The following is a 23,955-nucleotide window of genomic DNA, read 5'->3' as shown; positions in this document are numbered from 1 at the left end:
CTATAATATTGGGGTGACCACCTTAAGGTACCTGCGGTCTTTTTCTACCACCCCTTCTGTGGTTGCATTATCCATCCCTAAGACCCTCGGTCCAATCCAGAGCTTAACTGGCCGGTCGCACATATAGGTCATATCTCATAGGCCCACAGCGCTAAGCGCTACCTCCTGTTGTTTTACTGGCCATTCATACATATAGGTTACAGCTAAACAGGCCCACCGCGCAAGCGCCACCTCCTTGGAGCAATTTTGCCGACTTTCTCCCTTTTGCCGGTCCTCTGCGCATGCGCGGTTCCTCCGGTCACTTGACCCGCTGACGTCACAGGTCAGGTGACACTGTACAGAGCGCTTATTTACCCGGAAATGCCGCCCTCCTCCAGCAGCACCGGGAGCGTTTTCTTCTCCTCCGCACGGCGTCCGTGGCACCTCTGATCTCAGGTACAGCAACACTCGGTCTTAGCGCCGGCCCTGCCCTGCCTCCAGCTCTGGTACACTCCTGGTAACCCCATGCCTCTCTTCACAGCGCTGTCTCCCCTGCGAGCACCTCGCCTATCCATAGCGCTGTGTCTTCATATTACCACATGCACTCAGGTATGGAGTCTGGGTCCAGGTGACCATGCATCAGGCTGTATTCACATTGGCAGTATTGTAGTACTTACATGCACCCCCATTTTACTCTGCAGGCGCCTTGCGCTCCCGTATTTTGGCTGACATTTAACCTAGTGTGTTTGCTTTGTCACACACTATCCATGGTCTCCAGGTAATTACCATAGGACCCTGGGTAGCCCATTATTTTGTAGCTGCACCCACAGGTAGTCCAACCAGGGGCCCGGGTATCTGGTGGTCATCCTTTAGACTGTTTGGCATTATTACATAGCCCACAGGACATCCTGCCCCACCAATATACATCACGTGTATTATCTATTTTTATGCATTCATGTCTTCATTTCTTTCTCTATTTTAGGCGGCTCACTGTGCACTTTATCTGCATGTCCCCGTAGTCTTTGGGGGAGGTCACTCCACTACCTGTATCCTTTTATTGGGGTGATGCATTTATTAAATTGTACTTTTTCTCCATATGACTTATTAACCTGATAGTTCTCATCTCACTCTTATCAATTGTAGCCCTAACACGTGTACACTCCTAGCATTCTCGGAACAGGATTCACGTCTCACCTTGTTCCAGGCCGGATTCGCCTAGGCCGTCACGTTTGCTATCTGCCACTCATCAAATCTGTATGCAGATTGTCATAATAGTACAAATTGCATCGTTTTTGTAGTTTTGCTGTGCATCATGAATTTTGTCTAAAAACTTTTTTCTTGTTTTTTGTTTCTGTACATATATTGCAGCATTCACGACTGTATCTGATGAAGGTCTTATTTGTGTAGACCGAAAACGTTTATATATGTTGATCTGGATGCACCGAATAAAATTTATTTCTGAATTTTGCAACAAATATCTCCAGAGTGCCAAGTATTTCTTAGTTATAGAAAACTATTTTGAGCTCTTACTGTATTTTTTAAGTTGAAACCTACTTAAAGAATGACAGAACATTTAACATGTTTTTTTTTTTATTCCTTATGCACTTTAATTGCCTGCAGATCAATAGCAGTAAATCCCTGATACCCCCACTGATCTCCTAAAAGACAGCTGAGACAAGAACAGCTCTGGAGATAGAACCCCAACCTCAAATGATCTGCAGGCAATTAAAGTGTATAAAATTGTACAAAAATTGAAATGTTTAGTTACTCATTAAGGTAGCCATACACAGCATATCATTGAGCTGACAGCTAACTCTCCCTAACGCCTGTGTATTTATATAACAAAAGGAATGAGCATTAAAATTAGAACAGCCTAATCCTTCTTTCTCCCCGACATTGTTGACTTGGGAAGCCTCCATACACATCAGAAGTTTGTGCAGACCAACCAAAATTATTAGGCTCGGCCAACTTTAATTGAATGTGTATGGTGGCCTTTAATCTCACTCATTCTTAAAAGTAACTTGTCAGGTCCCCTGACTGTTCCCAACCACTTATTATTAGTATTATTATAGTATAATATTAATAATTTTCTGTGCTTACTTAAGTTGTTTGATTTTAATAGAACGTTTATTCCTTCGTGACACTACTGAGGCTGGACCTGTCCTACCCCAGGGCAGTCCTGGCTTGTATCATTTAATCACACCCCTTATGTGTGATTGACAGCCTGAATAACACATAACAGTCCTACACAATGAGTATAATATGAAGGCTGTCAAACACGCATGGAGCTGGAGCTGATTAGATTAACTGAACCAGCATATGTCTGGGGCAGAAGATGCCCATCGTATTAGTCATTCCTCACATGTGAAGAAAAAAAGAAATTATATGCATACTTATATACTCAATCTACTAAAATGCTTGTGCATGCCCTCATCATCTCCCACCTCGACTACTGCAACATCCTTTTCTGCGGCCTCCCTGCTAACACCCTTGCACCTCTCCAGTGCATCCTGAACTCTGCTGCCTGATTAATTCATCTCTCTCCTCACTACTCCTCCGCTTCCCCCTCTGCAAATCTCTTCACTGGCTCCCATTCCCTCAGCGTATCCAGTTCAAATTACTAACACTGACCTACAAAGCCATCTATAACCTGTCTCCTCCATATATCTCTGAACTAATCTCTTGATATCTTCCCTCACGTAATCTTCGGTCCTCCCAAGACCTCCTTCTCTCCTCCACACTTATTCGCTCCTCATCTAATCGCCTCCAAGACGTCTCCCGAATATCTCCCATCCTCTGGAATTCTGTGCCCCAACACTGACCTACAAAGTCATCCATAACCTGTGTCCTCCATATATCTCTGAACTAATCTCTTGATATCTTCCCTCATGTAATCTTTGGTCCTCCCAAGACCTCTTTCTCTCCTCCACACTTATCCGCTCCTCATCTAATCGCCTCCAAGACTTCTCCCGAATATCTCCCATCCTCAGGAATTCTGTGCCCCAACACGTCCGACTATCAACCACATTTGGATCCTTCAGACGGAACCTGAAAGCCCACCTCTTCAAGAAAGTCTACAGCCTGCAATGACCCCGCTGCCTCCTCACCACTACTGAAGCTACCACCTCACCAACACCAGAGCTCCTGCAACCCCCAACCTACTGTCTCCTTCCCCACCATCCTGGAGAATGTAAGCCCGCAAAGGCAGGGTCCTCGCCCCTCTGTATCAGTCTGTCATTGTTAGTTTGTTTACTGTAAGCATTATCTGTAATTTGTATGTAACCCCTTCTCATGTACAGCTCCATGGAATCAATGGTGCTATATAAATAAATAATAATAATAATAATACTAGCGGTTGGTAAAAGTCAGGAGATCTGACAGGTTCCCTTTTAGTGCCCGATCTGGACCTCATTAATTGCTGTATCATTGTTCTTTGACCCTGCCATATAGCATGGTGTATATGTGGTGTATTTGTGGTGTTTTTATGTGGTTTTCATGCATTTTATTATTTGTGTTATGCATCAAGTCTACTAGGAAATTATTATGTAAAAAATAAATTTTTAGAATAATAAAGATGAAGTCATTTGAGTTTCAATTTGGGTGGAGATGACGTATATAGTACAGAGACTGTATGTGCAGAATGTTCTGCATGCACATGGCAGGGCTAGTGGCTAGGGTGGGGCTTTAGCCATCAGAGGCTTTATTCCCACAGGGTTTAACTCAACAATAATGTCAACTATTTAACACCTTAGATTGACGCTGGTGAGAACAATATTGGAAAATAACAACAAATAAAAAACAGTTTATCCAGTGGCCGGAGACATGTAGTACCCTACAAGCAATTAGGTAATATTAGCTATCTGATGGAAGCCAGTTTTATTTTCTCTCGGGAGATGTAACAGGTGTTTAGCTTTTCATTCTGTTGGATAAGCAAAGCCTTGGGATTATTAACAAGGTAATAACACTGCTGGGTAATACGGTGGTGCTTAAAATAGATTTCCATGGAATGACACTTTATCCATACACCTTCAGTACGGCTTCTACAGACTCAGGTTTAATACAGTTTACACCTATGTATAACAGTATGTTGTTACATACACTGATAGATGTGTGACCGTATTTTTCATACATATGAGTAGAACGGATCAGTTATCTATTCTTTATAATAGTTAGTACGGTCCCAGAACAGCCAAAGCTCTTATATTAATCCTCCCTCTCATGCTTACGCCGCAGCATTCGGCTTCTGCTAATTTTATGGTGCACATCAGGTTATTAGGAAGGTAAATTAATATAAAAGCATTAATAACATGATGCAAGATAAAAGAGTTAATAAATAACAAAGATGTTACTATTTCTGCACAGCCTCTGAATGTGATTCTCTAAGAACAGTTGTTACAGTGAACCTCTGCTTTGTTCCAGACACTATTAATAATAATAATAATAGTAATAATAATAAGTGAATAGTACAAAGTGGACCATTTTTAAAGGAACTGATTGAGGTAAACATAAATACTATTATTATATACAATGTATTACAATCTGGAATGTATCAAAAAGTTTCATACAGTAGACAAGTCCTGGGTCAGTACATGTTGCAATCAGACCCTTTCCAGTTTTAAAGTAAACCTTTGAATCATACAGTGGGGAAAAAGTATTTAGTCAGCCACCAATTGTGCAAGTTCTCCCACTTAAAAAGATGAGAGAGGCCTGTAACTGACATCATAGGTAGACCACAACTATGAGAGTCAAAATGAGAAAACAAATCCAGAAAATCATGGTCTGATTTGGCAAGATTTATTTAGCAAATCATGGTGGAAAATAAGTATTTGGTCACCTAAAAACATGCAAGGTTTCTGGCTCTCACAGACCTGCAACTTCTTCTTTAAGAGGCTCTTCTGTCTTCCACTCATTACCTGTAGTAATGGCACCTGTTTGAACTTGTTGTCAGTATAAAAGACACCTGTCCACAACCTCAAGCAGTCACACTCCAAACTCCACTATAGTGAAGACCAAAACCTGTCGAAGGACACCAGAAACAAAATTTGTAGCCCTGCACCAGGCTGGGAAGACTGAATCTGCAATAGGCAGGCAGCTTGGTGTGATGAAATCAACTGTGGGAGCAATAATAAGAAAATGGAAGACATACAAGACCACTGATAATCTCCCTTGATCTTGGGCTCCACGCAAGATCTCATCCCATGGGGTCAAAATGATCACAAGAACGGTGAGCAAAACTCCCAGAACCACATCGGGGAACCAAGTGAATGACCTGTATAGAGCTGGGACGACAGTAACAAAGGCTATCATCACTAAGGCTGGTTTCACACTTGCGTTTTTTGCCGCTGCGTTTTAGCGCTAAAAAACGCATGCGTTTTTTTTTCTATACTTAACATTAACCCCTTTCTGACATCTGACGTACTATCCCGTCGAGGTGGGGTGGGCCCGTATGACCACCGACGGGATAGTACGTCATATGTGATCGGCCGCGCTCACGGGGGGAGCGCGGCCGATCGCGGCTGGGTGTCAGCTACCTATCGCAGCTGACATCCGGCACTATGTGCCAGGAGCGGTCACGGACCGCCCCCGGCACATTAACCCCCGGCACACCGCGATCAAACATGATCGCGGTGTACCGGCGGTACAGGGAAGCATCGCGCAGGGAGGGGGCTCCCTGCGGGCTTCCCTGAGACGATCGGTACAAGGGAATGTACTCACCTTGTATCGAGCATCTTCTCCCTGCAGTCCTCGGATCCAAAATGGCCACGGGGCTGCATCCGGGTCCTGCAGGGAGGACTTCCGGGTCAGGAGCAGGCTGCAGCTGCAGCGCTGTAAGCCTGCAGCGATGAATGAGATTGCCGATCTCACAGAGTGCTATGCAAACTGTGAGATCGGCGATCTGTGATGTCCTCCCCTTGGACAAAGTAAAAAAGTAAAAAAAAAAATTTCCACGTGTAAAAAAAAAGAAAAAAAAAATTCCTAAATAAAGAAAAAAAATATATATTATTCCCATAAATACATTTCTTTATCTAAAAAATAAAAATAAAAACAATAAAAGTACACATATTTAGTATCGCCGCGTCCGTAACGAGCCAACCTATAAAACTGTCCCACTAGTTAACCCCTTCAGTGAACACCGTAAGAAAAAAAAAAAACGAGCCAAAAAACAACGCTTTATTATCATACCGCCAAACAAAAAGTGGAATAACACGCAATCAAAAAGATGGATATAAACAACCATGGTACCGCTGAAAATGTCATCTTGTCCCGCAAAAAACAAGCCGCCATACAGCATCATAAGCAAAAAAAATAAAAAAATTATAGTCCTCAGAATAAAGCGATGCCAAAATAATTATTTTTTCTATAAAATAGCTTTTATCGTATAAAAGCGCCAAAACATAAAAAAAAGATATAAATGAGGTATCGCTGTAATCGTACTGACCAGAAGAATAAAACTGCTTTATCAATTTTACCAAACGCGGAACGGTATAAACGCCTCCCCCCCAAAAGAAATTCATGAATAGCTAGTTTTTGGTCATTCTGCCTCACAAAAATAGGAATAAAAAGCGATCAAAAACTGTCATGTGTCCAAAAATGTCAGCAATAAAAATGTCAACTCGTCCTGCAAAAAACAAGACCTCACATGACTCTGTTGACTAAAATATGGAAAAATTATAGGTCTCAAAATGTGGAGACGCAAAAACTTTTTTGCTATAAAAAGCATCTTTTAGTGTGTGACAGCTGTCAATCATAAAAATCCGATATAAAAAAACGCTATAAAAGTAAATCAAACCCCCCTTCATCACCCCCTTAGTTAGGGAAGAATAATAAATTTTAAAAAATGTATTTATTTCCATTTTCCCATTAGGGCTAGGGTTAGGGTTAGGGCTAGGGTTAGGGCTAGGGTTAGGGTTAGGGCTAGGGTTAGGGTTAGGGCTAGGGTTGGGGCTAGGGTTGGGGTTAAAGTTAGGGTTAGGGTTGGAGGTAAAGTTAGGGTTAGGGTTGGGGCTAAAGTTAGGGTTGGGGCTAAAGTTAGGGTTAGGGCTAGGGTTAGGGTTAGGGCTAGGGTTAGGGCTAGGGTTAGGGCTAGGGTTAGGGTTGGGGCTAGGGTTGGAGGTAAAGTTAGGGTTAGGGTTGGGGCTAAAGATAGGGTTAGGGTTGGGGCTAAAGTTAGGGTTAGGGTTTGGATTACATTTACGGTTGGGATTAGGGTTTAGATTAGAGTTAGGGGTGTGTCAGGGTTAGGGGTGTGGTTAGGGTTACCGTTGGGATTAGGGTTAGGGGTGTGTTTGGATTAGGGTTTCAGGTAGAATTGGGGAGTTTCCACTGTTCAGGCACATCAGGGGCTCTCCAAACGTGACATGGCGTCCGATCTCAATTCCAGCCAATTCTGCGTTGAAAAAGTAAAACAGTGCTCCTTCCCTTCCGAGCTCTCCCGTGCGCCCAAACAGGGGTTTACCCCAACATATGGGGTATCAGCGTACTCGGGACAAATTGGACAACAACTTTTGGGGTCCAAGTTCTCTTGATATCCTTGGGAAAATAAAAATTTTGGGGGCTAAAAATCATTTTTGTGGGAAAAAAAAGGATTTTTTATTTTCACGGCTGCGTTGTAAACTGTATTGAAACACTTGGGGGTTCAAAGTTCTCACAACACATCTAGATAAGTTCCTTGGGAGGTCTAGTTTCCAATATGGGGTCACTTGTGGGGGGTTTGTACTGTTTGGGTACATCAGGGGCTCTGCAAATGCAACGTGACGCCTGCAGACCAATCCATCTAAGTCTGCATTCCAAATGGCGCTCCTTCCCTCCTGAGCTCTGTCATGCGCCCAAACAGTGGTTCCCCCCCACATATGGGGTATCAGCGTACTCAGGACAAATTGGACAACAACTCTTGGGGTCCAATTTATCCTGTTATTCTTGTGAAAATACAAAACTGGGGGCTAAAATATCATTTTTGTGAAAAAAAAAAAGAATTTTTATTTTCACGGCTCTGCGTTATAAACTGTAGTGAAACACTTGGGGGTTCAAAGTTCTCACAACACATCTAGATAAGTTCGTTGGGAGGTCTAGTTTCCAATATGGGGTCACTTGTGGGGGGTTTGTACTGTTTGGGTACATCAGGGGCTCTGCAAATGCAACGTGATGCCTGCAGACCAATCCATTTAAGTCTGCATTCCAAATGGCGCTCCTTCCCTTCCGAACTCTGTCATGCGCCCAAACAGTGGTTCCCGCCCACATATGGGGTATCAGCGTACTCAGGACAAATTGGACAACAACTTTTGGGGTCCAATTTATTCTGTTACCCTTGTAAAAATACAAAGCTGGGGGCTAAAATATCATTTTTGTGAAAAAAAAAAGAATTTTTATTTTCACGGCTCTGCGTTATAAACTGTAGTGAAACACTTGGGGGTTCAAAGCTCTCAAAACACATCTAGATAAGTTCCTTAGGGGGTCTACTTTCCAAAAAAGTGTTACTTGTGGGGGGTTTTAATGTTTAGGCACATCAGGGGCTCTCCAAACGCAACATGGCGTCCCATCTTAATTCCAGTCAATTTTGCATTGAAAAGTAAAATAGCGCTCCTTCCCTTCCGAGCTCTGCTATGCGCCCAAACAGTGGTTTACCCCCACATATGGGGTATCGTCGCACTCAGGACAAATTGCACAACAAATTTTGTGGTCCAATTTCTTCTCTTACCCTTGGGAAAATAAAAAATTGAGGGCGAAAAGATCATTTTTGTGAAAAAATATGATTTTTTATTTTTACGGCTCTGCATTATAAACTTCTGTGAAGCACTTGTTGGGTCAAAGTGCTCAACACACATCTAGATAAGTTCCTTAAGGGGTCTACTTTCCAAAATGGTGTCACTTGTGGGGGTTTCAATGTTTAGGCACATCAGGGGCTCTCCAAACGCAACATGGCGTCCCATCTCAATTCCAGTCAATTTTGCATTGAAAAGTCAAATGGCGCTCCTTCCCTTCTGAGCTCTGCCATGCGCCCAAACAATGGTTTACACCCACATATGGGGTATCAGCGTACTCAGCACAAATTGCACAACAATTTTTCGGGTCCAATTTCTTCTCTTACCCTTGGGAAAATAAAAAATTGGGGGCGAAAAGATCATTTTTGTGAAAAAATATGATTTTTTATTTTTACGGCTCTGCATTATAAACTTCTGTGAAGCACTCGCGGGGTCAAAGTGCTCACCACACATCTAGATAAGTTCCTTAGGGGGTCTACTTTCCAAAATGGTGTCACTTGGGGGGGTTTCAATGTTTAGGCACATCAGGGGCTCTCCAAATGCAACATGGCGTCCCATCTCAATTCCAGTCAATTTTGCATTGAAAAGTAAAATGCCGCTCCTTTCCTTTTGAGCTCTGCCATGCGCCCAAACAGTGGTTTACCCCCACATATGGGTATCAGCGTACTCAAATACAAATTGTACAACAACTTTTGGGGTCCATTTTCTCCTGTTACCCTTGGTAAAATAAAACAAATTGGAGCTGAAATAAATTTTGTGTGAAAAAAGTTAAATATTCATTTTTATTTAAACATTCCAAAAATTCCTGTGAAACACCTCAAGGGTTAATAAACTTCTTGAATGTGGTTTTGAGCACCTTGAGGGGTGCAGTTTTTAGAATGGTGTCACACTTGGGTATTTTCTATCATTTAGACCCCTCAAAATGACTTCAAATGAGATGTGGTCCCTAAAAAAAAATGGTGTTGTAAAAATGAGAAATTTCTGGTCAACTCTTAACCCTTATAACTCCCTAACAAAAAAAAATGTTGGTTCCAAAATTGTGCTGATGTAAAGTAGACATGTGGGAAATGTTACTTATTAAGTATTTTGCATGACATATCTCTGTGATTTAAGGGCATAAAAATTCAAATTTGGAAAATTGCGAAATTTTCAAAATTTTGCCAAATATCCGTTTTTTCACAAATAAACGCAAGTTATAGCGAAGAAATTTTACCACTATCATGAAGTACAATATGTCATGAGAAAACAATGTCAGAATCGCCAAGATCCATTGAAGCGTTCCAGAGTTATAACCTCATAAAGGGACAGTGGTCAGAATTGTAAAAATTGGCCCGGTCATGAACGTGCAAACCACCCTTGGGGGTGAAGGGGTTAAAAACACATGCGTTTTTTTGCATGCGTTTTGACGCGTTTTTGGCAACGCATGCGGTTTTTTATGCGTGCGTTTTGTTGCAGAAATGCAACCTGTAGTAATTTCTAGCGGCGTTTTTTTGCCGCAAAAAAACGCATGCGTTTATTCGCGGCAAAAAAATGTATTGCTGTCTATGTAAACGCATGCATTTTTAAGCACATGCGTTTGCATGCGTTTTTAAACGCATGCGTTTCTATAGAAAAACACAAGAAAACACAAGAAAACCCTAACCCTAACCCTAACCCTTGGGTTACTAGGGATCCTAACCCTAACCCTAACCCTAAGGTTAGGATCCCTAGTAACCCTAGGGATCCTAACCCTAACCCTAACCCTAGGGATCCTAACCCTAACCCTTAGGGTTAGGGTTAGGATCCTAACCCTTAGGGTTAGGGTTAGGGTTAGGATCCCTAGGGTTACGGTTAGGGTTAGGGTTAGGATCCTTAGTAACCCTAGGGATCCTAACCCTAACCCTAACCCTAGGGATCCTAACCCTTAGGGTTAGGGTTAGGATCCTAACCCTTAGGGTTAGGGTTAGGGTTAGGATCCCTAGGGTTAGGGTTAGGGTTAGGATCCCCAGGGTTAGGGTTAGGGTTAGGATCCCTAGGGTTAGGGTTAGGGTTAGGATCCCTAGGGTTACTAGGGATCCTAACCCTAACCCTAACCCTAGCTATTTCTGTTTATAGTGGGTTTTCTAGTTGATTTTGATGATTGGCAGCTGTCACATACTTCTCATTATGCGTTTCAAAAACGCAAATGCAGGAAAAAACGCTTGTAAACGCGTCAAAACGCTGCGTTTTTTTACCACATGCAAAAACGCATGCGTCTAAAAAACGCAGCGTTTAAACGCGTTTACATGCGTTTTTGCACCAAATGCGTTTGCAGTAAAAACGCTGCGTTTTTAAACGCAAGTGTGAAACCAGCCTAACACACTACACCGCCAGGGACTCAGATCCTGCAGTGACAGATGTGTCCCCCTGCTTAAGCCAGTACATATCTGGGCCCGTCTGAAGTTTGCTAGAGAGCATTTGGATTATCCAGAAGAGTATTGGGAGAATGTCATATGGTCTGACGAAACCAAAGTAGAACTGTTTGGTTGAAACGAAACTCGTCGTGTTTGGAGGAGACAGAATGCTGAGTTGCATCCAAAGAACATCATACCTACTGTATCTTTGTCTCTCTAAATTTCTGATGTATTGCTCATTATGATTCATTACTGTCAAATAAATAATGTGCCACCTAATATAGGTAATGTAATAATCTGAAGAAGAATATTAGCATTAATTTTCCAAAAAGTAATAATTGTACTGAATCAGAGGTATGTATACAGAGTCACATGAAAAAGATACTGGCATGATCCTTTGATTGATGAATTGTAGAAGGATTCTTCCCCAGCAGAAGTGTTTCTTAGAAAATATCTTGTTATTTCAATATGCCCTCCCAAACCTTAGTGTGCCTCTGTATTAGATCAGAAGAATTTGGAGGGTACAAGATGGTGCCACAGACCCTCCTGGGGTTGTAAGAGGCCACTTGATGTGAATGATCACTACCCTAAGCATCACTTATCTTGGTCTTCACAAACCATATTAAAGCTACGTGCCAATAATTAACATTTGGTGACCTTTTTGACGCTGCATATTTCAAGTCAAAAACGCAGCGTCTTACAGTTCCAGCAAAGTGGATGGGATCTATAGAAATCTCCTGCCCACTGTTCTTTTTTTTACTCAGTGTAAACTGACCTGAGGTACATGTTTCAAATACTCTACATGTCAATTTCTCTTGCGAGTACGCTGAGGTTTATGTGCAGGTTTTTGTCCATAGACTTACTGTACAATAGATGCAGAAAATCCTCAGGAATAAAACACACATGCATTTTTAGAGCATTTCCATAGTGGAAACGCATGAAAAATGCATGTAATTTGCACATGGCTATATTAATAAAGTTCTTTCAAAACCAAATACCAGGAAGTATCAAAAATAAAAACAGCTTTATTTAACCCCCGGAGGTTTTTTCCCGGTTTTGCGTTTTCATTTTTTGATCCCCTTCTTCCCAGAGACATAACATTTAGTGATGAGCGAGTGTACTCGTTGCTCGGGTTTTCCCGAGCACGCTCGGGTGGTCTCCGAGTATTTGTTAGTGTTCGGAGATTAAGTTTTCCTCATCGCAGCTGAATGATTTACAGCTACTAGACAGCTGGATTACATGTGAGGATTCCCTAGCAACCAGGCAACCCCCACATGTACTCAGCCTGGCTAATAGCTGTAAATAATTCAGCTGAGGCAATGAAAACTTAATCTCCGAACACTAACAAATACTTGGAGATCACCCGAGCGTGCTCGGGAAAACCCGAGCAACAAGTACACTCACTCATCACAACATTTTATTTTTCCGTCAATATGGCGGCATGAGGGCTTGTTTTTTGAGTTGTACTTTTGAACGACACCATTGGTTTTACCATGTTGTGTACTAGAAAGCGGAAAAGTGAAATCCCACAGTTGTTTTTTGGTTGGTTTTTTACTAGGTTCACTAAGTGCTAAAACTGACCAGCCATTATGATTCTCCAGATCATTACGAGTTCATAAACCCCCAAACATGTCTAGGTTCTTTTTTACCTAAGTGGTGAAAAAAAATTACAAACTTTGTTGAAAAAAAAAAAAATTGCCCCATTTTCCAATACCCGTAGCGTCTCCATTTTTCGTGATCTGGGGTCAGGTGAGGGCTTATTTTTTACGTGCTGAGCTGATGTTTTTAATTATACCATTTTGGTGCAGATGCGATCTTTTGATCGCCCGTTTTTGAATTTTAATACAATATCGCGGCGACAAAAAAAAAACGTAAATCTGGCGTTTTGACTTTTTTTCTCGCTACGCTGTTTAGCGATCAGGTTAATCCTTTTTTTATTGGTAAATCGGGCGATTCTGAACTCAGCGATACCAAATATGTGTATGTTTGATTTTTTTATATATTGTTTTAGTTTGAATGGGGTGAAAGGGGGGTGATTTGAACTTTCATATTTTTTTATTTTTTTAATATTTTTAAAAACATTTTTTTTTACTTTTGGAATGCTTCAATAGTCTCCATTGGAGACTAGAAGCTGCCACAACCAGATCGGCTCTGCTAAATAGAGGGGATGATCAGATCACCTCTATATAGCAGAATTACTCACTTGCTATGAGCGCCGACCACTGGGTGGTGCTTACAGCAAGCCAGCACTGACAACCATAGAGGTCTCCAGGAGACCTCTGGTTGTCATGCCAAAACACCGGTGACCCGCGATCACGTGACTGGTGTCACCGGTTTGCGTATTTCCAGCGCGATTGCCGGAAGCGCTTGTTAAATGCCGGCTATTGCGGGCACATGTCAGCTGTTCAAAACAGCTGTCATGTCCCGGGAAAGATGTGGGCTCACAGCCGGAGCAGATATCAAAGGGAGGGAGTCTGATATCGGCGTAAATGTACGCCCGATGTCGGAAAGGGGTTAAAACATGACATACCAAAGAGAAACTTAGGCTGCCGTCACACTAGCAGTATTTGGTCAGTATTTTACATCAGTATTTGTAATCCAAAACCAGGAGTGGAACAATTAGAGGAAAAGTATAATAGAAACATATTCACCACTTCTGCATTTATCACCCACTCCTGGTTTTGGCTTACAAATACTGATGTAAAATACTGACCAAATACTGCTAGTGTGACGGCAGCCTTAGTCTCTGTCCAAGTGGGTTCTCCATTGGATGGACACCAAATCAAAACCTATTTTAGTATGTATGTATGTGTTTACCTCTGAATGTGGAAAAGAGAGTCATGATAGTGACTCAACCATTCACAAAGACCACGAAAAAACTGAAATGTAAAATACAGCACAATGAGCCCATAAACGCAAACAAACAGCAAACGTGAGCCTCAATTTGCAAAAGTCAAACAAAATAATGAATAATGTTCAAACCCAGTGGCACACAGATACCACTAACAAGTGAAGGAACTGAAGCATTTCCCCTAACCTTGAGTCAGATTCATCAGGGAATCCCACTAGGTGAATGTCAGACAACTAAATAAGTTGTATAGTGTACATTCACTGGAGAAAAGGCAGGCAATGATACAGACTAACTACAAGGTGGTAAATGTCACAGGTAACATAGCTGGCCATGACCTGATGATGCCTCACAATTGACGGATATTAAGGTAGCTCACAGCTTAGCAATAGAGATATATAGAGAGAGAAAGCCATAAAATGTTGTGGTCCGGTTCTGCATTTTTTGGGGGGTGGAAGTTTGCCTCAAACATCATTTGGTTATGATTTTTGAAAAACACAGCAAATAAGTTGTGGTTCTATCACGGCAAAAAACACAGCCCAGCCACAACATGTGATTACATCCTTTAAGGTACCTTCACACTCAGCAACTTTACAACGAGAACGACAACGTTCCGTGACGTTGCAGCGTCCTGGTTAGCGATCTCGTTGTGTTTGACAAGCAGCAGCGATCTGGATCCCGCTGTGATATCGCTGGTCAGAGCTAGAAGTCCAGAACTTTATTTGGTCGTCAGATCGGCGTGTATCGCCGTGTTTGACAGCAAAAGCAACAATGTCAGCAATGTTAAACATGGAGCTAACGACCTGTGAGAACGATAAGTGAGTCACCGTTACGTCCAGGGGTGGATTAAGGGTAGCCAGGGCCCCGGGCTGTTCAGACACTGTGGGCCCCCCCCCCCCCGGTCATGTGACGGGGGTCATGTGACGGGGGTCATGTGATACCCGAACCAGATTATTCCAGAAAAATGGCCGGGCCCTACTCTACTGTAACCTATTAAATATTTGTTAAAATCTGCAATACAATTTAGGTATATTTTGACCAATAATAATAATACATACAAGGAACAAATACCACCGCACCATGTCAAGACCACATATTACCACCACTTGGTGACCAAATAGCACATTCAAGGGACAAATACCACAACACCATTTCCAGACCACATATTACCACCACATAGTGACTGAATACTACAATACTGATCAGTAATAAAAAAAAACCAAAACACAATACTATCACCATAAGTGCCAGTATTCACAGGAGATCTGTACTTAGTATGCAGTGTCTGTGTAGAGGTAATACAGAGATCACTGGTGACACTATACACAGGAGCTCTGTATATAATGTATAGGTAATACAGTGATCACTGGTGACATTGTACACAGGACCTCTGTATATAGTATACAGTGTATAGTGTCAGTGTATAGGTAACACTGACTCACCAGTGACGTCTCTAGGTGAAGTCCTCCATCTTTCATCCAGCACAGACCGCCATCATTTCTTCCAGCCAGGACTCGTTTCTGCAGGAAATAACACAGTTATCTCGAGCTCTGCTTCCAGAACACATTACTTAATTTTTCACAACTTCTACATTACACCACATGGAGAAAAAAGTGTCACTCTGCACAGTAACAGGACCGCCCCCCCCCCCATTTAAAACAGTATACTCAAAAAATAAAATAAATACATCACTGCAGTAATAATATCCCTTAATTAGCCCCTATGGTAATAATATTCCCCACCCTGGCCCCGTGTGTCTCATTCCTGGCTCCAGCCATATGTTCTCCCATCCTGCACTTATGAGTATCCATTCTACACCATATGATCTCCCCATCCTGCCCCATATGTCTCCATCGTATCCATCCTGCCCCATGATCCAATCCTGCCCCATGTCTTTCATTCTGCCCCGTGTCTCCAATCATGCCCCGTGTCTACATTCTGCCCATGCCTCCAGTCCTGCTCCCAGTGTGTCCAGCAATCTGCCCCAGTGTGTCCAGCATATTACCCCCAGTGTGTCCAGCATGTTACCCCCAGTGTGTCCAGCATATTGCCCCAGTGTCCAGCGATCTGCCCCAGTGTGTCCAGCATTGCCCCCAGACAGTGTCTCCAGCAATCTGCCCCAGTGTCTGACTCCAGCATATTGCCCCCAGTGTGTCCAGCATTGCCCCCAGACAGTGTGTCCAGCAATCTGCCCCAGTGTGTCCAGCATATTACCACCAGTGTGTCCAGCAATCTGCCCCAGTATGTCCAGCATTGCCCCAGTGTGTCCAGCATATTACCACCAGTGTGTCCAGCAATCTGCCCCAGTATGTCCAGCATTGCCCCAGTGTGTCCAGCATATTACCACCAGTGTGTCCAGCAATCTGCCCCAGTATGTCCAATTGTCCAGCATTGCCCCAGTGTCTCCAGCATTGCCCCAGTGTCTCCAGCATTACCCCAGTGTCTCCAGCATTGCCGCAGTGTCTCCAGCATTGCCCCCAGACAGTGTGTTCAAAAATATGCCCCAGTATGTCCAGCATATTGCCCCAGAGTATCCAGCATTGCCCCCAGTGTGTCCAGCAATCTGCCCCAGTGTCTCCAGCATATTACCCCCAGTGTGTCCAGCAATCTGCCCAAGTGTCTCCAGCATTGCCCCAGTGTCTCCAGCAATCATCTGCCCCAGTGTGTCCAGCAGTCTGCCCCAGTGTGTCCTCCAGCATTGCCCCAGTGTGTCCTCCAGCAATCTGCCCCAGTGTGTCCTCCAGCAATCTACCCCAGTGTGTCCTTCAGCAATCTGCCCCAGTGTGTCTTCCAGCAATCTGCCCCAGTGTGTCCTCCAGCAATCTGCCCCAGTGTGTCCTCCAGCAATCTGCCCCAGTGTGTCCTCCAGCAATCTGCCCCAGTGTGTCCTCCAGCAATCTGCCCCAGTGTGTCCTCCAGCAATCTGCCCCAGTGTGTCCTCCAGCAATCTGCCCCAGTGTGTCCTCCAGCATTGCCCCCAGTGTGTCCAGCAATCTGCCCCAGTGTCTCCAGCATTGCCCCAGAGTCTCCAGCAATCATCTGCCCCAGTGTGTCCAGCAGTCTGCCCCAGTGTGTCCTCCAGCATTGCCCCAGTGTGTCCTCCAGCAATCTGCCCCAGTGTGTCCTCCAGCAATCTGCCCCAGTGTGTCCTCCAGCAATCTGCCCCAGTGTGTCCTCCAGCAATCTGCCCCAGTGTGTCCTCCAGCAATCTGCCCCAATGTGTCCTCCAGCAATCTGCCCCAGTGTGTCCTCCAGCAATCTGCCCCAGTGTGTCCTCCAGCAATCTGCCCCAGTGTGTCCTCCAGCAATCTGCCCCAGTGTGTCCTCCAGCAATCTGCCCCAGTGTGTCCTCCAGCATTGCCCCAGTGTGTCCTCCAGCATTGCCCCCAGTGTGTCCTCCAGCAATCTGCCCCAATGTGTCCTCCAGCAATCTGCCCCAGTGTGTCCTCCAGCAATCTGCCCCAGTGTGTCCTCCAGCAATCTGCCCCAGTGTGTCCTCCAGCAATCTGCCCCAATGTGTCCTCCAGCAATCTGCCCCAGTGTGTCCTCCAGCAATCTGCCCCAGTGTGTCCTCCAGCAATCTGCCCCAGTGTGTCCTCCAGCAATCTGCCCCAGTGTGTCCTCCAGCAATCTGCCCCAGTGTGTCCTCCAGCATTGCCCCAGTGTGTCCTCCAGCATTGCCCCCAGTGTGTCCAGCATTGCCCCAGTGTCTCCATCAATCTGCCCCAGTGTGTCCTCCAGCATTGCCCCAGTGTGTCCAGCAATCTGCCCCAGTGTCTCCAGCATTGCCCCCAGTGTCCAGCAATCTGCCCCAGTGTCTCCAGCATTGCCCCAGTGTCTTCAGCATTGCCCCAGTGTCTCCAGCATTGCCCCAGTGTGTCCAGCATATTGCACAGGGCCCCCCGGATTGCCGTTCGCAAAAAACAAACAAAAAAAAAAAGAGTTCTCCTCACCTGACCAGCGCTCCAGGCGGCGAGCTCCCTCCAGCAACGCACACTCGCCGGCGACTGACAATGACGTCAGACGCTGGTGACGTGTGCGCTGCGGCCGACTTCAGCTTCCAGCCTCCAATTGGCTGGTGGCTGTTGTTAACTATTGACGTGCGGGCGCGCCCGCACGTCAATAGGAAACCGCCGCAGCGCCGGTTGGGGCCCGGTGAGCAGATGAGAAGGGGCCCGATGCGGGCCCCCTCTCTCTGCCCACCGGGTCCGGGGGCACATAAATGCTGGCGGACATTCACTCACACTCGGGCGGATTATCAGAGGGTCAATCTGTGCGGTAACCCAGGGCCCCCCCACACCACTGGGCCCTGGGCTACCGCCCATATTGACCCTCTGATAATCCGCCCCTGGTTACGTCACAGGATCGCTCCTGCATCGTTCTGGAGCTGCTGTGTTTGACATCTCTACAGCGACCTAAACAGCGACGCTGCAGCGATCGGCTCGTTGTCTATATCGCTGCAGCGTCGCTGAATGTGACGGTACCTTTAGATCGTGTGTGTGTGACAGCACAGCAATGAAGATGATTAGTGTGTGAGAAAAAGACAATAGTGTCATACATGTGTTGCAGGGCAATTGGGGGCTTTGGAGTACCGTACTTCTAATTCCAGGGAAAATTTGGCAAATCTGGCAAATTTAAATTGTAAGAGATTTGCTCATCTTCTGTAAATTGTCCTGACACGTGTGGAAATGTGTACTTGCAGCGCCCCAGAGTCTGGTCCATGCAGTGGCGTCGCTCTTCCACCAGGGGGAGTGATGGTACGTCTGATTGCACTAAAAGAGTACACCTTGCCAGGTATCACAGTCACACATTACACTTCACACTCCGGCCGCCAGGGGGAGCAAAAGGTCCTATTTACTAGGCCACTCCTCACACACGGGTAAAACTGGGGGTTGGATAGGAAGTTAGGAAGATAGAAGCCCAGGAGAGTTCGGGAGAGGACCTGTCAGGGGTGGGATCCTGACAGCGGCCTAGCACAGACAGATCGTCACGGAGCCGTGCCTGTACCTTATAGCGGCAGTCTCCTAAGAAAGGACACGAAGCTAAGTATATTGTGGAGAAGTGAGAAACGAGATCACAGCACAAAGGCGATAGAACCAGAAGGAGTCGTGCCCCAAGATCGGCAACATCCTTCTGAGGCGCGTAGCCGGTGGCCGGAGCACCGAGGAAGTAATAGGCTCTACGCATTACTTTGAACTACGGCAGGGCAGTTAACTTTAGGTTGGCTGTCTCACCTTTTACACCTAATGAAGACAATGGAGGCAATTGTGGGAGAGGGGCGTCTCTAGGGTCCCTATAAAATAACTCCAGGCCTACCCCGTCATACGGGTGCGTCCTATCCATATCATCTGGGGGACGGAGAGAAAGAACAGAAACAAACATGACAGTTGTGAGGACTATCCCGCGGTGTTCAGCAGGGAGGTACTACAACACAGAGGCGCTGGTAGGAAGGCTACTGATTTCCACCTGCAAAGGGAACTCTGGATGTGCCTTCGGACCGGCTGGTCTCAGCCAGCCCTGTTAGCAGTGCTCTGGATTGCGGATGCTGAAGCCTTCAGTAAAAAGGTAAAGAGATTGCAACCCTGTGTCCTCGTTATTTACTGCGACCTACACCATCACAAACACCCTTTTATTGGGCGCCCCTTAGCAGGGCCACGGACCGGGTCAGGCCACCGTGACATCCCCAGGACTGAGAGACCCAGTACCGAGTACCCCACTGCCCTGCGTTTGGGGGCCACTCCAATTTGGCGTCACGAACAGGATCTACTTAAGCCTGAAGAATCAGGTCATGTGTGCCTTGGAACTGTGACTGAATTGTGCTGAATCGTGATTTATTGCAAAGACTGTGTATTGCTGTTTGACGCCAAAATCCACCATCGCCGTGCCGTGTGGGGCACGAGGGGAGGAGCCATAGCTTTGTGGGCGGAGCCGGCTGAAGAGAGCGCGGAGCAAGAAGACGCGGTGAGGTACCGATTCCGGAAGAGGAACCCCGACTTCCACCAGGTTAGCAGGGGGAGGAGCGGCCATGTCTGATCCCGGAGGAGCGGAGGCGGCGTTCGCCGCCGCAGACTCAGAGGCACCTCCGAGCCCCGCAGTAGGCGCAGCCGGAGGCCTTGTACCACCGCCGGGTTCCGCAGAGCTTGCCGCCCCCAGCAGTCAGCCGGATACTGCCGCAGCTACAGCAGCCATAATGCCCTTCTCCATGCCGTACCTACCGGGAGCAGCCTGGCTCCTGCGATATTCTGGAGAATCACATACATTAACTGACTTTATAGAAGGGATCTGCAGCCTGCTTGAGTTTTATCCCCTGACAGAGCCTCAGAAAGTTCATATGATAACAGGCCAACTCTTTGGAGCGGCTCTGAGAGAAGTGAAGTCCTGGCCCGCCGCGGATAAGAGGAATGCGCAGCAGGTCTTTGCAAAGCTTAAAACCACCGCTACAGAGATTAAATTGACGTTTTATGGGTGCAAGCAGAGGCCACAGGATAGCTTACGGGACTATGCCCTTAATCTGCAGGAGGCACTGCGGGCCATCAAGCAGAATGACCCAAACAGCATGCAAGATGAGGATAAACTCCTGAAGGAGCGGTTCATCGAGGGGCTCCTGTGCAGTCACCAAAGGGCCCAACTGCACTTCCTGGCCATGCAGAATCCAGACCTGACTTTCGCGCAATTCAAAGATAAAGCCATCCAGGCGCTACAGGAGCGACAACCCAGCCGTGCAGTACTTCCCAGGCGTCAAGCTCTCACGTACCACCAGGAGGTGGCACCCGATGCTCCAGTTTCCGCTGAGGCCGATGCCCAGATCCTGGAAGACGGTTCCCCTGCAGGACTACGCCTCCAGATGCAGGAGCTGACCAAGAGCGTTGCCGCCCTAGCCCGGACCGTACAGTCCCTACAAGAGGCCCCCAAGGAGAAGATCCAGCTGGCTTCCAGACCGGAGGATGTCCCCTGGCAGCGACAGAGGAGGATTCCGCCGACCAGAGGGAGGGATGACGATTGCTTTCATCGGGATGGACGACCTATCTGCCGCCGCTGCCACAAGGTGGGCCATCTTGCAAGGTACTGTCATTTAAGCGAGCAGCCCCTGGGGCAGAGGGCCAACCCCCAGGAGTAGGACGATCAGGCCCGCAAAATTGGAGAACCAAATACATTGGAGGGCGACCAGTTCTTCCCATCGTGATCGACGGTATCCCCATGAACGCTTTGCTGGACACCGGTTCTCAGGTGACGACTATGCCTTACATCCTTTATTAACGTTATTGGGAGGACACTGACATTACTCGTGGCCCCAATGATGATTTCACCATAATAGCCAGTAATGGTCAGCCATTGCCACAAGTGGGGTATAAAGAGGTCACCATTAAAGTGGGGCGGGTGGAATTGGAGGCCCAAGGGATTGTAATTGTTGATATTGACCGACGTGAATGTAATCCCATGATGACCATTGGTACTAATGTCATAGAAAACTGTCTTGCAGAGGTTATTTGTCTTGTTACAGCAGGTAGCAGAAACAGCTGGTTACAGTGAACAACGTGCCCTGCAGAAAGAAATCAGAGCTCTGATGCAGAGACAGCAGGTGGAGCTGACTGGTGGTGAAATTGGCCGTGTCACAGTGAGTGATTCAAACCCCATTGCGATACCCCCCAGGAGTGAAATGTTAATATGGTGTCGGGCAGCCATAGGCCTCAGGGGTAAAGACTATCAGGCCCTGGTAGAACCTGTATATTCAGATAATAGGCCTACCCTCCTGACAGCCAGAGGGGTGGTTGACGTCTGCAAGGGGAGGGTGCCAGTACGTGTTCTTAATTGTGGGGAGGAAGAAGTCCACCTAACCAAATATGCCACACTTGCCAAACTGTTTACTGTTAATAATAGTGTGATACAGGCACCCGGACCCTTGGTCCCGTCCAATCCGGCGGAGAACAACGGTTCTGCAGGGCAACTGAAAGATTGGTGTCGGGAATTGCACGTGGGCACTGACTCTACCCCACCTCACCAGAAACAGGGGGCCTACAGGGTGGTTCATAAGTATGAGCGGGTATTCAGCAAGCACCCCCTAGATTTCGGGCAGGTAAAAGGGATTCAACATCATATCCCTACAGGAGATCATCCACCCATAAAAGAAAGATACCGTCCTGTACCCCCAGCTCATTATCAGTGTGCCAAAGACATGTTGCGGGACCGGCTGGTCTCAGCCAGCCCTGTTAGCAGTGCTCTGGATTGCGGATGCCGAAGCCTTCAGTAAAAAGGTAAAGAGACTGCAACCCTGTGTCCTCGTCGTTTACTGCGACCTACACCATCACAAACACCCTTTTATTGGGCGCCCCTTAGCAGGGCCACGGACCGGGTAAGGCCACCGTGACATCCCCAGGACCGAGAGACCCGGTACCGAGTACCCCGCTGCCCTGCATTTGGGGGCCGCTCCATACTGTGAGTGCCAAAAAGAAAAGTAAAATTAACCTCTTTCTCAAATGATTTTTTGATGTAAAAATTGTGATAAATTGCAAGGAACTTTGTGAAGAATTCTCTAAGAATCAGGCCTCTTTCACACATTCGTTTTTCTTGTACATGTTCTAGATAATGGTTTTCACAGATGGAGCACGTACCTATTTAGATCTATAGGACGGTTCAGTTGTCCATGTTCTTTGCAGACCCTTTTGCGGATAGAGGCATGTCCATTTTTGATCGGCATCTTGGAACAAAATTACCCAAATAAGTCTATGGCTGCGTGAAAACCACAGACAACACACTGATGGCATCAGTGTTCTATCCGTGTACTGTCCGTGATTAACAATGCAATGTATAGGGGAAGCTTTGCCATTTATTTATTTTTCATATGTGAAAATCACTCATGAAGGTAAGAACTGACACAATGACCAAATGCTGATGAAACTCAGACTGCTTTTGTTTTTTGCATACTTGAAAAATCGCTTAATGAAGTCTAAGTTCTATCCATGATTTTTATGGATAGAAATTCTACCGATTATAGTCTATGGAGCTGGTCACATCTGTGTTTTTTGGGGGACTGAGTGGTCTGCACAAAATCACGGAGATGTCAGATTTTGTCTTGTATCAATCTCACCAATGAAGCCTATGGGTCCATGATAAAAATCGGACACACGGATGTTTGATACGAAAAGGTTGAGAAACTACCATCATTTTTTTTTTTCTGTGAAAAACTAATGAAATTCTGATGGTAAGAACTGACACACTGGTGAAATGCTAATAAAAAAAAAAACACTGAAGAAGTGCTGACTGTTTTGTGATTGAGAAAAATCACTGATATCTGAATGAGTCCTAAATCTGGTTCCTACGAGAGCTAAAACAGTATTATTAGTGGAGGTAGTTGTTCTGTCTACTGTATATGCATTGAGACATTTTTCCACACTCTGATGTTCGCTGCATATTTTTCCTTCATGTTGATATGATTACCAGAATATGATAACACTGGAAAATGCTGGGCTCTTCCTTCAGTAAACAACGCTTGGCTCTTTTCAGAGAGGTGCCATAAATAAAGGATAAAGATCATACTGCCCAAGGCCTGGGTGTTGAGATCAGTGGCTCCAGACTACAGTACATTGCCCAGAGTCAGATCTGACACAGAGACAACACTAGTGAAAGTAGCCAAACCTGTTGTCAGTGTGCCTCAGAAGTGTGTGGACATGAGGCTCTGGAGACCTTCCCTGTAATTTTATCACTTAAAGACGTTGTCCACTACTTTATCATTGATGACCTATCCTCAATATAGGCCCCGTCACACATAGCGATTTACCAACGATCACGACCAGCGATACGACCTGGCCGTGATCGTTGGTAAGTCGCTATGTGGTCGCTGGGGAGCTGTCACACAGACAGCTCTCTCCAGCGACCAACGATCAGGGGAACGACTTCGGCATCGTTGAAACTGTCTTCAACGATGCCGAAGTCCCCCTCCAGCACCCGGGTAACCAGGGTAAACATCGGGTTACTAAGCGCAGGGCCGCGCTTAGTAACC

The 23,955-nt window shown here is 45.8% G+C and overlaps 1 long non-coding RNA gene across 1 annotated transcript; it reads left to right on the top strand.

The window, feature by feature from the left end:
* Nucleotides 1–370: 370 nt before the first annotated feature.
* LOC143793856 (uncharacterized) lies at nucleotides 371–1,439 on the top strand. The gene is made up of 4 exons (XR_013220298.1): nucleotides 371–435; nucleotides 521–588; nucleotides 681–757; nucleotides 1,348–1,439. It is a non-coding gene; the product is annotated as an uncharacterized LOC143793856 (long non-coding RNA).
* The last annotated feature ends 22,516 nt before the right edge of the window (nucleotides 1,440–23,955 follow it).

This window comes from Ranitomeya variabilis, chromosome 1, assembly GCF_051348905.1.
Source record: "Ranitomeya variabilis isolate aRanVar5 chromosome 1, aRanVar5.hap1, whole genome shotgun sequence".
Lineage (NCBI taxonomy): Eukaryota > Metazoa > Chordata > Amphibia > Anura > Dendrobatidae > Ranitomeya > Ranitomeya variabilis.
Note: the sequence above shows the minus strand (reverse complement) of the source record. Positions and strands in the feature narration are given on the sequence as shown.